Source organism: Silurus aristotelis (genome assembly GCF_946808225.1).
Source record: "Silurus aristotelis genome assembly, chromosome: 20".
NCBI lineage: Eukaryota > Metazoa > Chordata > Actinopteri > Siluriformes > Siluridae > Silurus > Silurus aristotelis.
Window position 1 is genome coordinate 11,572,844 of NC_139593.1, and position 12,966 is coordinate 11,585,809.

Genomic DNA, 12,966 nt, shown 5'->3' on the forward strand with positions numbered 1-12,966 from the left:
CCCATGGTGTTAAAAATGAAATGTAGGAGTCATCCAAAACATATGGCAAAATCCATATGAAAGTTTAGAAGGAATCTAAGGACTTAATATTCAGAATATCCAAAATCTACAGATACAAAGGCAAAAACTGGGCAAACAAGTTCTATAGTATATGTATATTTTTATATTGTAAATCCATTTTTAATTTCTTTAATACATAAATGAAACTAGCAAATGTTAGAAAACTGATAAATAAGTCTATATCTAGGTGAAAATGTAACATTAATTTTGTCTGAGGATAGTGCAAACCTTTGCTCTCAACTATATATTCTATTAAAAAAGGAATATATAGGAATATATTTTTTTCTAATGTTTAACATTACTGGAAGTAAAAATAGTACAAATCAGCATGTAACCAACTGTTAAATGGACTTCAGTTGTGCTCATGTAAACAGCTTGTTTACATCTTTTTAAGAACCTAGTGCAGCATGTCATCTAAGTGCTAATTGAAGCTCCATCTGTGCCAAAAAGCCATGGCTAAGTACTTTGAATGTGTATGCAAGAACCAGTTGACAAATGAGAGAGATGAGCTGCTCTCCAAAAAAAAGCCCACAACCAAGCAATATGAGGCTGAGGAGGTAAACACGAAGGCCCAGGGGTCTCATTTCTAACCGTGTATATGTATTTAAATTCTCCAATAAAGTTTGTTTTTAATAGATCAGTTGATTGGAGAATGTTTATAAGTATACAAATATATTATATTAATAAAAACAAACTTGACGGGAGAATGTGCGCACCTGCAAGTAAAATATGAGCCATGTGTACGCACATTCTGGAGACAAGGGGAATTGGCCACACAGATAGCAAGGTGGTGAAATGATGTCAGGTTGTAAAAGTAAATGTGAAGAGAACGATGATAAGTATTGATGCCTCACACACATTTAATTACACTCCACATCATATGTTAAATCCATATTATCATGAAGATTAAGTCCAGCAGTGTTATTTGTGCTTGTACTGAATGATAATTATTTCATTAACACCTTCTAATTAAATCCAAATCAAATCTTAAATCAGAATTAATTCTAAATATTTAATCAGCACTGTCTCTCCATCACACTGTCCCATTGTATGGGAGAACAGGAGGAGGAGATGGATGCATAGAATACAGGATTGCATCAAATGCTATGTACAATGACTGGCCGATTTAGATTTTCTTATATCTGTGCTCTTGGATCTTTGTGCTGACTTGGGTCCAGTACTAGAGAAGGCAACATGCGGGAACCATGCCATCCCGGTCCAAATACAAGTCCTCACCACTGTAGCAATTGGTTGTTTATATAAATATAATATATAAACTTTCTAACTAAGACCTTCTTTGGATATAAAATAATTTTATTAAATCTCATTCTATAGGTTCGGTTTATCACAGCCTCCAGATGCATCAGGTAGCAGACTTCTATACCATCTGGCAAAAATATGCAAGATTATCAGGGTGTGTGGTGTTTTAGATAGTGTGGCACTGAGGGCTGGTATCCCTCTCCCTCCTGACCTCCCTCCCTGTAAGCAGTATGCCAGAAAAGTGCAAGAACCCAAGATGTCATGCGGTATTTGAGAGAGAGAGAGAGAGAGAGAGAGAGAGAAGAGGGGTGACAAGGAAAAACAAAAAAACAAAAAAAAAAGCTTCATTTTTTAATAACATCTTTCAATAATTCTGCAATTTCTTGCATGTTTTTTCTCATCTGCTGTAGCTTATTTGAAATCATGTTGATAGCATTTATCTTGTCTCTCTGAAGCTGCAGGTTAGTGTCAGTGAACCCCCGACCACTTCTAAACGTGCCATGATTCTTGACCACTTGACGACATGACCACTTCTTGATTCGTGCCATGTGCATAATTTATTTCATCATTGCTACACACACACACACACACACACACACACACACACACACACACACACACACACACACACACACACACACACACACACACTGAATGTACAAAAAATTTTGTTAACCAAGTTTAAATTCTGTTAACCTTATTCCTCTATGGTCTCAATCATGTCAGTGTCTCCCTCCTTTGCCGACAGAATCCCACATGAGCTGACCTCCCCAATATGCAGTGGTGTACACAAAGCATGTACTTGAGTAAAAGCAGAGACACAGTAGGTAAAAGTAAAAGTGGTCCCTTTAAACTTTCACTTGAGTAAAAGTACGAACGTATTTGCCTTCAAATGTACTTAAATATCAAAGTACTATGATTTGTTATGGAAATAATGTCTTATTATCATTTTTATTACAAGACTCTTTGCTTAAAAAACTCAGTTTATGTAAAAAGACTCTAATGTTACTCTTAGCACACCAATCCTTTCTGAGTAAGGGAACCTCTCCAGGCAGTGGGTGCACACTAGATCAGGTTCATTGACCGTGACATTATATAATATTTGACATGATTGCAAATAAGCGGTAAAAAAATTTAAATAATGATTGTTTTATTTTTTTTGCCGTGTATGCCCTTTTTTTTCTTCGTGTGAGCCCTGCTTCCCGTGGAAAGATGCCCATGTCGCCTCTCCATAAATCCACCACTGACAAACAGCAACTACAAAACAAGTTTAAAACAGAACACGTGCTCTAGATTAGTTGGTGGATTGCTATGTGCTTGACCAGTTAAGTTTTTATTCACTCATAAATAAAAAGGAACGACAGATTTTGTGAAATGTAGTGAAGTTAAAGTATAACTCTCCCCGAACATAAATACTTGAGTAAAGTACAGATACGCAAAAAAACACCTTACTTTAAGTACATTAACGAATTACATTTACTTTGTTACTGTCCACCATTTCCAGTATGCATATACAGTAAGTGCACAAAACGTTCATTAGAAAAATAAAGTCATCTTCAGAACAGAATACAAGCGCTATGAACCATGGACACACTTTATATTAAATTACTTATGTGCCATGAGAGCAAAACTTTAATGCAAGCACAGACTCTCTAACTACTTATGATCATAATAACACAGATGCTTTTCACTAATGCAGATAAAAACACACTCTGTAACTCTGCTTTTGAGTTAGCTTTAAAATTTCTCTGCAGCTTTGTAGCTCAATGGATTTCCACAGAAATGTATCATGCTTTATGACCAGGAAGACTTATTTTTGCAGCTCAGCGGTATTTAGAGTTTACAGTTTCATTTGGAGCATCCCTATTTAGTCAGCAAATCAATAGCAGAAATGTGTGCACGGTTCAGTAATTCAGTTTCAGTCCAAAACATTAGTTCAGAAAAGTAGATTTTATTTGCCACATATCTTTTGTTTTCCTGGTTCAACCGAGACAAAAAAGCTTGCAAATGAAACGCTTGGCCATGGCATTATGGAGAGATATGACTCCCTTGTTGGTAGGCTGGTGGTGAGAAAAAAAGGACTTTCTGTATTTTTTGTTTTGTTTACCAAGCACAACACTAGGGAAGAATTGATTGGAAGCGTGCCGTGGCTGGTCACAGGATAGCGGCATTATATTTGAGTGAAGAAGATAGCATGCGTGACAAACAAAACCTGTATACGCAACAGTAAAAAGTCAGGAATCTTACACTTCATCCTCAATTTCAGTGATATGCTTCCGTTTCCATTGCACACCGTGAGTCACAGCTTGCTGCACAGCTTTGATTCAAATATCTGAGAATATGCCAGTATATCCAACAGGGCACATGTTATTTTGATAATGTTATTGATACCATACCATACCATACCATACCATACCATACCATACCATACCATACCATCTTCTCCCGCTTATCCGAGGCCGGGTCGCGGGGGCAGCAGTCTAAGCAGAGATGCCCAGACTTCCCTCTCCCTAGACACTTCTTCCAGCTCTTCCGGGGGGACACCGAGGCGTTCCCAGGCCAGCCGGGAGACATAGTCTCTCCAGCGTGTCCTAGGTCTTCCCCGGGGTCTCCTCCCAGTGGGACGCGCCCGGAACACCTTCCCAAGAAGGCGTCCAGGAGGCATCCGGAACAGATGCCCGAGCCACCTCAGCTGACCCCTCTCGATGTGGAGGAGCAGCGGCTCTACTCTGAGCTCCTCCCGAGTGACCGAGCTTCTCACACTATCTCTAAGGGATCGCCCAGCCACCCTGCGGAGAAAGCACATTTCGGCCGCCTGTATCCGGGATCTTGTCCTTTCGGTCATGACCCAGAGCTCATGACCATAGGTGATGGCCTTGCGGCTCAGCTCTTTCTTCACCACGACAGACCGGTTCATCGACCGCATTACTGCAGAAGCTGCACCGATCCATCTCTCAATCTCCCGTTCCACCCTTCCCTCACTCGTGAACAAAACCCCAAGATAAGGAACTCTCCACCATGTTATTGATAATTGATCATTAGTTCAAGTGAATCATTTGCTCAAAAACATAATAATTTTAGGCTAAATCCAGTAACATGAATTGGCTTTAATGAAATGTGGATGCAAAATGTAACCTTAGGACAAGGATGAGGGCCAAACATATTGAGGAAAAATAAAGCATGTGAGGATGCAATGTCCTGATCTGTTTGGTGCATTTAACCACAGCACAGTTCAATTCTCCTGTCTGATTAGTTCTTGGTCAACTGACATAAATGGCACTCACTAGTTTGCTAAGCTCCGATATTAACACATACTAACATTATTTTACTCAAGGACTTTAACAGGATGCCTTTTATATGTTACTGTGAATTGGATTATTCACAATAATTCATTATTCACCATCCAACTTTAAAATTAAATCCTTTTGGCCAAAACAATCATCTAACAGCAGTGCATACTCTTTATTCCAGCTACAGCAGAACATCCAGGTGCTTCATAATGAGTGCTTGAAGGAGAAATCAGAAAAAGAAACTGGTGAATAAGTTGAAACAGCTTCAAGATGCCCATCACAACCTTCTTGTTTCAGCCAAATGAATGACTTCAGTGGGTTCTTTAAGTTGTCAAAGGATTATTAAGACTAGAAAACAATACATAACCTGAGGATGAATACTTAAAGTCTTAATGTAAAGGGAAGGGGAAAGTACAGCTTAGTGGTAGTCTTTTTATCAGAAAGTCGTGAGTTCAAATCCTAGCACATTAACATTAATGGCATTTGGCAGACACCGTTTTCCAGAACGAGATTACATTTATCTCACTCATACAAGTGAGCATCTATGAGGTTAAGGGCTTTGCTCAGGGACACAGGAGTGGCTGAGATTTTAACTCATGACCTTTGGATCAAAAGTCCAAAGCCTTAGCCACTAAGTACCACCAAGCAGCCACTGTTGCTTCTAACCTTCAACTGTTGTATATTTGTATAAATCATTTGTATAAATGAGATAATTGCGAGTCATTCTGGATAAGGGCACCAGCAAATGCTGTAAAATGTAAAATACATTTTACTAAAAAGTGTTACATTTCTCTTTATATGGTATAAAATTTGTTCAAGACTAGCTCTGGTCGCTTTCGCTAAATGTCCTCCCTCAGATGCCTTCAAACCTGGCAGTATAACTGCCCCTGGGGATGAACTCTCGATGCACAATGACGTGAATGTGCGAGCAGGCACTTGGTCGAGCAGCGGACCTGCCTCACTTTTTTTGGTTGTGGAAATGATAGGCTCTTCCACTGTGAAGACTGTTGTTTATCTCAGGGTCGTACCAATTTTTGTCACTGGTAACGATCCTCAACATGAAGGACGGGTCATTTATGACACACTGATTTGGATTTGATGTTACTTCTGCTCCTGAGTCAGCAGCCTAGGGACGAACATGGCAGCAACATAGTGCATTTTCAAATTACATATGAGAATTGCCTGGACTGTTCCGTATGACACACCAACAATGGCAGAAATGTTGTGGATTGTTCTCTGACGATCATCATGCACAAGTTGCTAAATGGGATTGAGCTTGTTGAAGGTCTTCCTGATCTCTCGACGTCTTCCAGTGATGTTCTTTTGCTCTTGAAGTTTGTGACACTCAAAACACAAAACACAAACACTTGCAAATCATGTGTCAAATGTCTCTGTGAAAGATTTGCCCACTTTTACAAAGAATTTTACATTTGCTCTTTTTCCACTTGCTTTCCATGATGAAATCGCAGACGTGGTAATACACGTGGTCAGAAAAGCGAAAGTTGTACACAGAACGGTGTCTTTTGGCACACTGATTTGTGAAGGCCGGTGCTACCTGTGACTGTGCATGTAGCTTTGTGCTGCAATCTGTTGGCATGTTACAAAACTAATCTCGAAATGTTTTGATACCACCTCGTATATATGGAGACTACTTAGATTGTTTTTAATCTTTCCACTGATAGAACACACTACACCTGAGTTGACTTTTTTGTTTGGACCCAAAAATCTAACAGCTCTAATTATTTAGTTGTGATCTACAGGTTGTACTGTACATCTTCTTCTTCTTTTTCTTTTTCTTCCTCTTCTTTCTGCTTCTCCCATTAGGGGTCGCCACAGCGGATTATCCGTCTCCTTACCCCCCTGTCCTTTACATCTGCCTCTTTTACACCAACTACCTGCATGTCTTCCCTCACCACATCCATAAACCTCCTCTTTGGTCTTCCTCTCTTCCTCCTTCCTGGTGGTTCCATCCTCAGCATTCTCCTACCGATGTACCCCATGGCCTAGACAGTGTATTCGTCACAAGAAAAACTGTAACAGTGGAGTTTTCTGAACTCTTAACCCCTTTTACATCAATCGGAGAAAAGAAAAAAAATTGAAAAGAAGGCACACAGTCTTTCCAAAAAGCCTCTCATCTAGATATTAATATTTAACTCCTAGGAATTCATCAAGTTTAAAAACCTGACTGTCAAGTGATCCACAAGGGGGCACTGCACAAGCACTGTCGACACCACACAAGGATAAGCAAGCTTAATTCCTCTGATCAGCTTCTCTATATGGAAATCTTATGCAGTTATGACTTCATCATTTTTATGCCCAGGTAAGGCATGACACGCAGCCATTCAGAGAAAATTCCATGACATAACAAGAAAGGGAAAAAAATGTACGGAGATGAAGAAGTGCAGATGAGGAGAGCCACCAGTTTAGAGTTAAAGACTTATCTTTCTACAAAGCAATTTTCATTATGTGTATGCTGGCTAGAGCATTATGCATTCTGGAATCTGATTGGTCGGGTGGAATTCCAAAGTATAAATCACAGGTTTATATTGAAACACTCATTCTTACAACTTGTACAGGGACTTGTAGCAAATGCTCCGAAATGTATCTGAAATATGGCTTCAGTTTTTTTTAAGTTATTGAAAGAGATCAAAAAGGGAGTTGTTCAATTTCCCAAAGCTGATTGGTCAGATTACTTTTATACCTATTACTGCACGGCTCAGACAGTAGAACCATGTAACATAAACAATACATTTATTTCAGTTTTATTTAAATATTATTTATTTAATTATTTATTTTCAGTGCTGGGAAGATAGATAGATTCATCTGTCAGAACATAGTTAATGTAGCTTGACACTCTGACACTCATTTTGACACTCATTCTGGGTGATGTTTTGTCATTTAGATAATTATTATTATTTAAATTGTGAAAAAAAGTAGACACCATGGCTAGTCCACAGAGATTTTGATATGCAGAGAAAATAGATAGAATATATTCACTATACCAATTATTTTTTTTATTTTCCTTTTGGAAGATTGATATTCATAATAAGTTCATATTGTCAAAGTAAAAATCAAACTGAGATAATTTGTTTGTCATTTTTATTTTTATACAAAATGAGAGGAACACCAGCTGCTGCAAGTTACAGAACAATAAATTCTCACTATAATACATATGATTATACATACAAATTTCTTATATTAATACTTAACAGAAGTGAACGTTGAGATTTTCATTGGCAGTGACTAGGATGGATAGGTTTAGAAATTAGTTTATTAGAGGGACTGCGCATGTAGGACGTTTTGAAGACAAGGTGAGGGAGGCGAGATTGAGATGGTTCTGACATGTGCAGAGGAGGAAAATGGGGTATATCAGTAGGAGAATGCTGAGGATGGAGCTGCCAGGAAGGAGGAAAAGAGGAAGACCAATGAGGAGGTTTATGGATGTGGTGAGAGATGACATGCAGGTAGTTTGTTTAAAAGAGGCAGATGTAGAGGACAGGGGGGTAAGGAGACGGATGATCCGCTGTGAAAACCTCTAATGGGAGAAGCTGAAAGAAAAAGAAGAAGATTTCATAACAAAAGTAACAACAACAACAACAACAACAACAACAACAATAATAATAATAATAATAATAATAATAATAATAATAATAATAATAATAATAATAATAATAATTCCTACATACTGAAGCAGTTTTTTTTTTCTCTCTCTTTGTCCCTGCTTTTTTTTTTACGGTAGCCTTCGTTCTTTTCTTTTTGAGATTGGTCTCATTTGGGACATCTTTCTCAGAAAGGTCTAAAAAAAAAGAAACTTACCAGAGGCATTCACTGATATGCATACTGAAGTGTGTGTGTGTGTGTGTGTGTGTGTGTGTGTGTGTGTGTGTGTGTGTGTGTGTGTGTGTGTGTGTGAGCGCACGCTGGGTGTGGAGATGGAGATAAAGGAGGTGACTCAGTTGAAGAAGCTATGCCTGCTACTGGACCAGAAACTGGAGGTGGAACAGCAGAGACACACACAAACAAACTTCCACTATTTTTTATACTATTCTTTGGTCACCAATTCTGAGAGATTTTTTGCTGTTCACACTCACCTCAGTCTTTCTCCAGCCATATGTGGTTCGCCCCAGACATCAAAGTTAGATGTTATAAAATTAAGTATTTTATATACTTGAACTTCAGTTCCAAGTCTGTTCAATCATTATTATGTGCCTGTGCACAAAGCAAGCTACTTGAAGATTTTTGTTTAGATGGGTTGTAGTGAAAGATATTGGCCTGCTTTAAAACTCTTTCCTCAACCTTAATGAACACCTTTGGGATTAATTGTAACACTGACTTCACCTCAGTCCTCCTCACCCTACATCAGTACCTGACTGTACTAATGCCCTTATGGATGAATTATCACAAATCTCCACAATCACACTCCATAATCTAGTTGAGCATCTTCCCCTTCATTATTAATACAGCACAATAAGACTACATGTGGAATTCGATGTTCAAAAGGCACATACAAATCTTATCGTCAGGTGTCAACAAACTTTTGTTATAAATTCAGGTAGTGTGTATATATATATATATATATTCCTCTTTATTCTTTGTCTTGTGGCCTTGCTTTTAAATGTTTCCTTAATTTTCTTCTGTTTTTCCTCTCATCCTTTTATTCAACTTTTGTTGCCTTTATTTCTACTACTGGATTCTTTTTTTCTAGGTTGCTTTTCCTTCTTTTTTGACCTTTGCTGTTCTGTTTCTCTTTCACTCTTTTTACTATGTGTATGCTTTTTTTCTCTCCCTGTCTGTCTTTTCTTAGACTTTTCATTCATTTCCCATTCAATTTTCACTACTTTGCTTTTATTTATAACTTTTTATTTTTCCTCACAATGTTTGTTTTTCCTACCTTGCTTCATTTTTTTCTCATGCTTAATGATTTGTTTTCCTCCATATTTTCTAACAATTCTCTTTCCACTGCTGCTGTTTCTCTTTCTTTATTCTGTTCCCCTCATAGTTCTCACAGCCCACTTTACTTACAGTACACCATTTCACACTTCTTTTTGCTCAGAATGCAGATCAAACATTTTCTCCATGATCCTTTCAAAACTGTCACCGCCATTGCTCTTCTCCATGCAGGAATCATCATAATGATGATTCTTCCCTTTTTACCTCTTTATCTCTCCTTTGTTTGTCTTCCTCTTTCTCCTTCTGACTCTTTCTTTTGTTTTTTCCCTCTTCTGTCTTTTTCCCCTTTAAGCTGTAGAATTGCATTGGTTAGATAGTAGTATGTTGTTCTTCTTTAGGCCTTCACCTCAGTGCCACCGCTCCCACTTGTTTGTTTTGCTTCATTGCTCTTGTTTCTCCTCCCTTGAACCTGCTCTATTTTCACTTTATTTTCAGTCAATCTCTGAGACATATTGTAATTCTGTCTTGTGAATGCTCTTGTACACCCATCTAAATTGTCCCCTGGAGGGACTCATCAATGCTACTGGGAGTTGGGATGCATGCACTCCAGAGAAGGACAAATTTTGGAGGAAAAACAGCATTTAAAAACAAATTTTCCCCATGGCTTCAAAAATTGACAATAAAAACATAAATATGAAAACTTCAGAAAAAGAAACCACGTTTGGACTTAAGTAAGTAGAATTTACCTACTAGGGAGTGGGCATGTTAGAGAGAGAGAGAGAGAGAGAGCGAGAGCGAGAGAGAGAGAGAGAGAGAGAGAGAAAGGGAGGTGGGGGGTGTTACTCAGTTATTACAGTAGTTAATCCTCTCACACACTCTCTCTCAGTATAGTTTTTATAGTATAAATATAGAGAAACTAGTATAATAAGTTTCTCTAAAGATTGTAATATTTCATTATTAATACTGTGATTAAATCTTTTCTGTTACTGTATGTAATATGGCATTTTGGATTCAAGCTATTTATACACTATATGGTTAACATTTTGTGTAAACCTGATCTTTCTCTATTTTCTCTTTTCAGCTTTTACACGTCATCTATAATTTTTTTCTTATTCTATCTCTCATTATTTCCTTCTTTCCTTGTTTTCTTGTTTTTTTCTTACTTTTTTTTAAATCCCTTCTTTCTCTCATGTTTCTCTATCCTTGTTGTCTCTTTCTTTACTGCTTCTCAAGATTCCCTCATATATTTTCTCCTCTCTCGACCTTCTCAGCTTTTTGCTTCTTACCTTACTAATTTCTTATTCCTCACTACTTCTTTTTCCTCTATAGTTACTTACAATTCTTGTTCCACTTCTTCTGCCTTTCTTTTATTCCTCATGATTTCTTTTTCTTTGTGACTGTTTCTCTTTTAGTTTTCATCAGTTCTTTCCCCCTATTCTTTGTTTCTCTTATTTCTCACACAGTGTGCCACAATAGGTATAGTCCTTCTAGTTCTTCACTCTCAGTGCCGAACCTCAATAAATATTCCCCAAAGACTGCAGTATCTCCATATTAATTCTATAGATTTAAATCATAATGTAATATTATTGATGGTCATGGCAATTATGTGAATTAGAACTAGTTTTTGGATTTCAAACTTTAAATCAGTGATTTAAGAAAAGCTAAAATAAATTTAACCTAACTAGAACATGCATATGAGCTGAGACATACTCCTAATTCTTGGACACTTGGAATGCTTCCCATCAAACCCTGAAGAAGCTAATTATAGCGTCTGACATTAATAATGACATTAATAATGAATTCCAACTTTCAGAGGGAAATTATTACTGTACAAAAGGCATGGATAGTCGTGAATGTCTTGGATAATCCCAACTAAGCACATGATGTTACCTTTGTGTCCTGTGGTTATGTACGAGTTAAGCTGGAAGCGCAGAGCAGCGGCGTCACATGGACACGAGAAAGTCCTCCTACTTCGGTCTACCATATACTTCCATGCTGGGTTGCTCTCGGGTTTTAGTTTATGTTGAGTTACTGTGTGCGTGCTTGTGACAGAAAACCACACATTATATTCTCTAAGTTCTTCAAAACTAGAAAGTAAGTGAGACCGCGGCTGGTGTGTCTTCAATTACAAATCAACTCTTTCAGTTTTAATTGACTGCTTGCTGTGTTTCACACCCATCCAAATAGAGCAACCTCCAAACCCCCCCTCCTCCAGTTTAATTACATTATAATCCATGTCTATATCTATTCTGGCCTTACATATTTATTAAAGTAAGTAAGTAAGTACAAACATTTACTGAGTATACAGACTGATTTTTTTTTTTTATTTATTTTTTTTTTTCATTAATTATTTATTTTTTATTTATATAATTTACCTGTTTAAAATTTACACTCCTCTAATTTGTTTCTAATGTTTGGTCTGAAATACCGTCTCTAGGCTATGTTTGTAAACCTGGTTCCCCGAGGGAACAAGGTGCTGCGTCAACAATGCTTTGGAAACACCTCTTCGTGACCAAGCTCTGAATTACATGTATAATCTGTACAACAGAGGTGCATGTGACATAGTAAACAGGGAGCTACAAAAGCACATGAGGTGGGGACTGCGCTAGCTTCGGGTAGAGAAGGAATTGCTTGCAAGGCGCAGCATCTCATTCTCTCTGGGAACCAGGGTTACATACATTACTTCAGGAACTTGAGCTGCATCAACAACACTTTGGAAACAAGAGTACAACACCCTCAAACTGACAAATCCCTACCTAGTGTGGTTTGGCACAGCCAGGTCAAAGGACTTATGGGCCTGGAGTGACAGCTCCTGGTAAAGGCTGTAAGACCTGATGAAGGGCAGAGGGGTGGACCAGCCCACAGCATTGCAAATGTCCTGGAGAGAAACTTAGAGAGACACACTTCGGGTCGAGTGAGCCCTGACCTCAAAAGGAGAGAGGAGACCAGAGGACTCATAATTACAGGAGATAGCATCCACAGTTGACCTGCTGAGGTTCTGCTTGTCTGCAGGAACACCCCTCATATACGGACCATAGCAGACAAACAGCTGGGCCGCCTTCCTACACAGGGCAGTTTTGTGGACCTATGTGTCCAGGGCGAGCGATTAGGCTTCTCTTGGTCCCGAAAGTGAGGAGGATAGAATGCCTGGAGCACAACTAGCCATGGGGCAACAGAGGGCACCTTGGGAACATAGTTGCGATACCCAGAGGAAACGTGTCACTAACGGGCATTTACAATCTTTGGACAGGGGTAAAATAGAGTGTCCCCTGCCTGAGAGAGAAGATCCCGAGAGGCCAGCCCAGCCAGCAAGGGGCTGCCAGAATGAAATAGACTTGTGCAGGCACCATGGCATCCAGTCCGAGAGAAGCTGGGTGAGCAAGGGAAAACCAGAGAGGACAGTGTGTTTCTCTTGAGTCACAAACAGGTCCACTTGAACTATTCCTCCATACCTCCAGGTTATGTA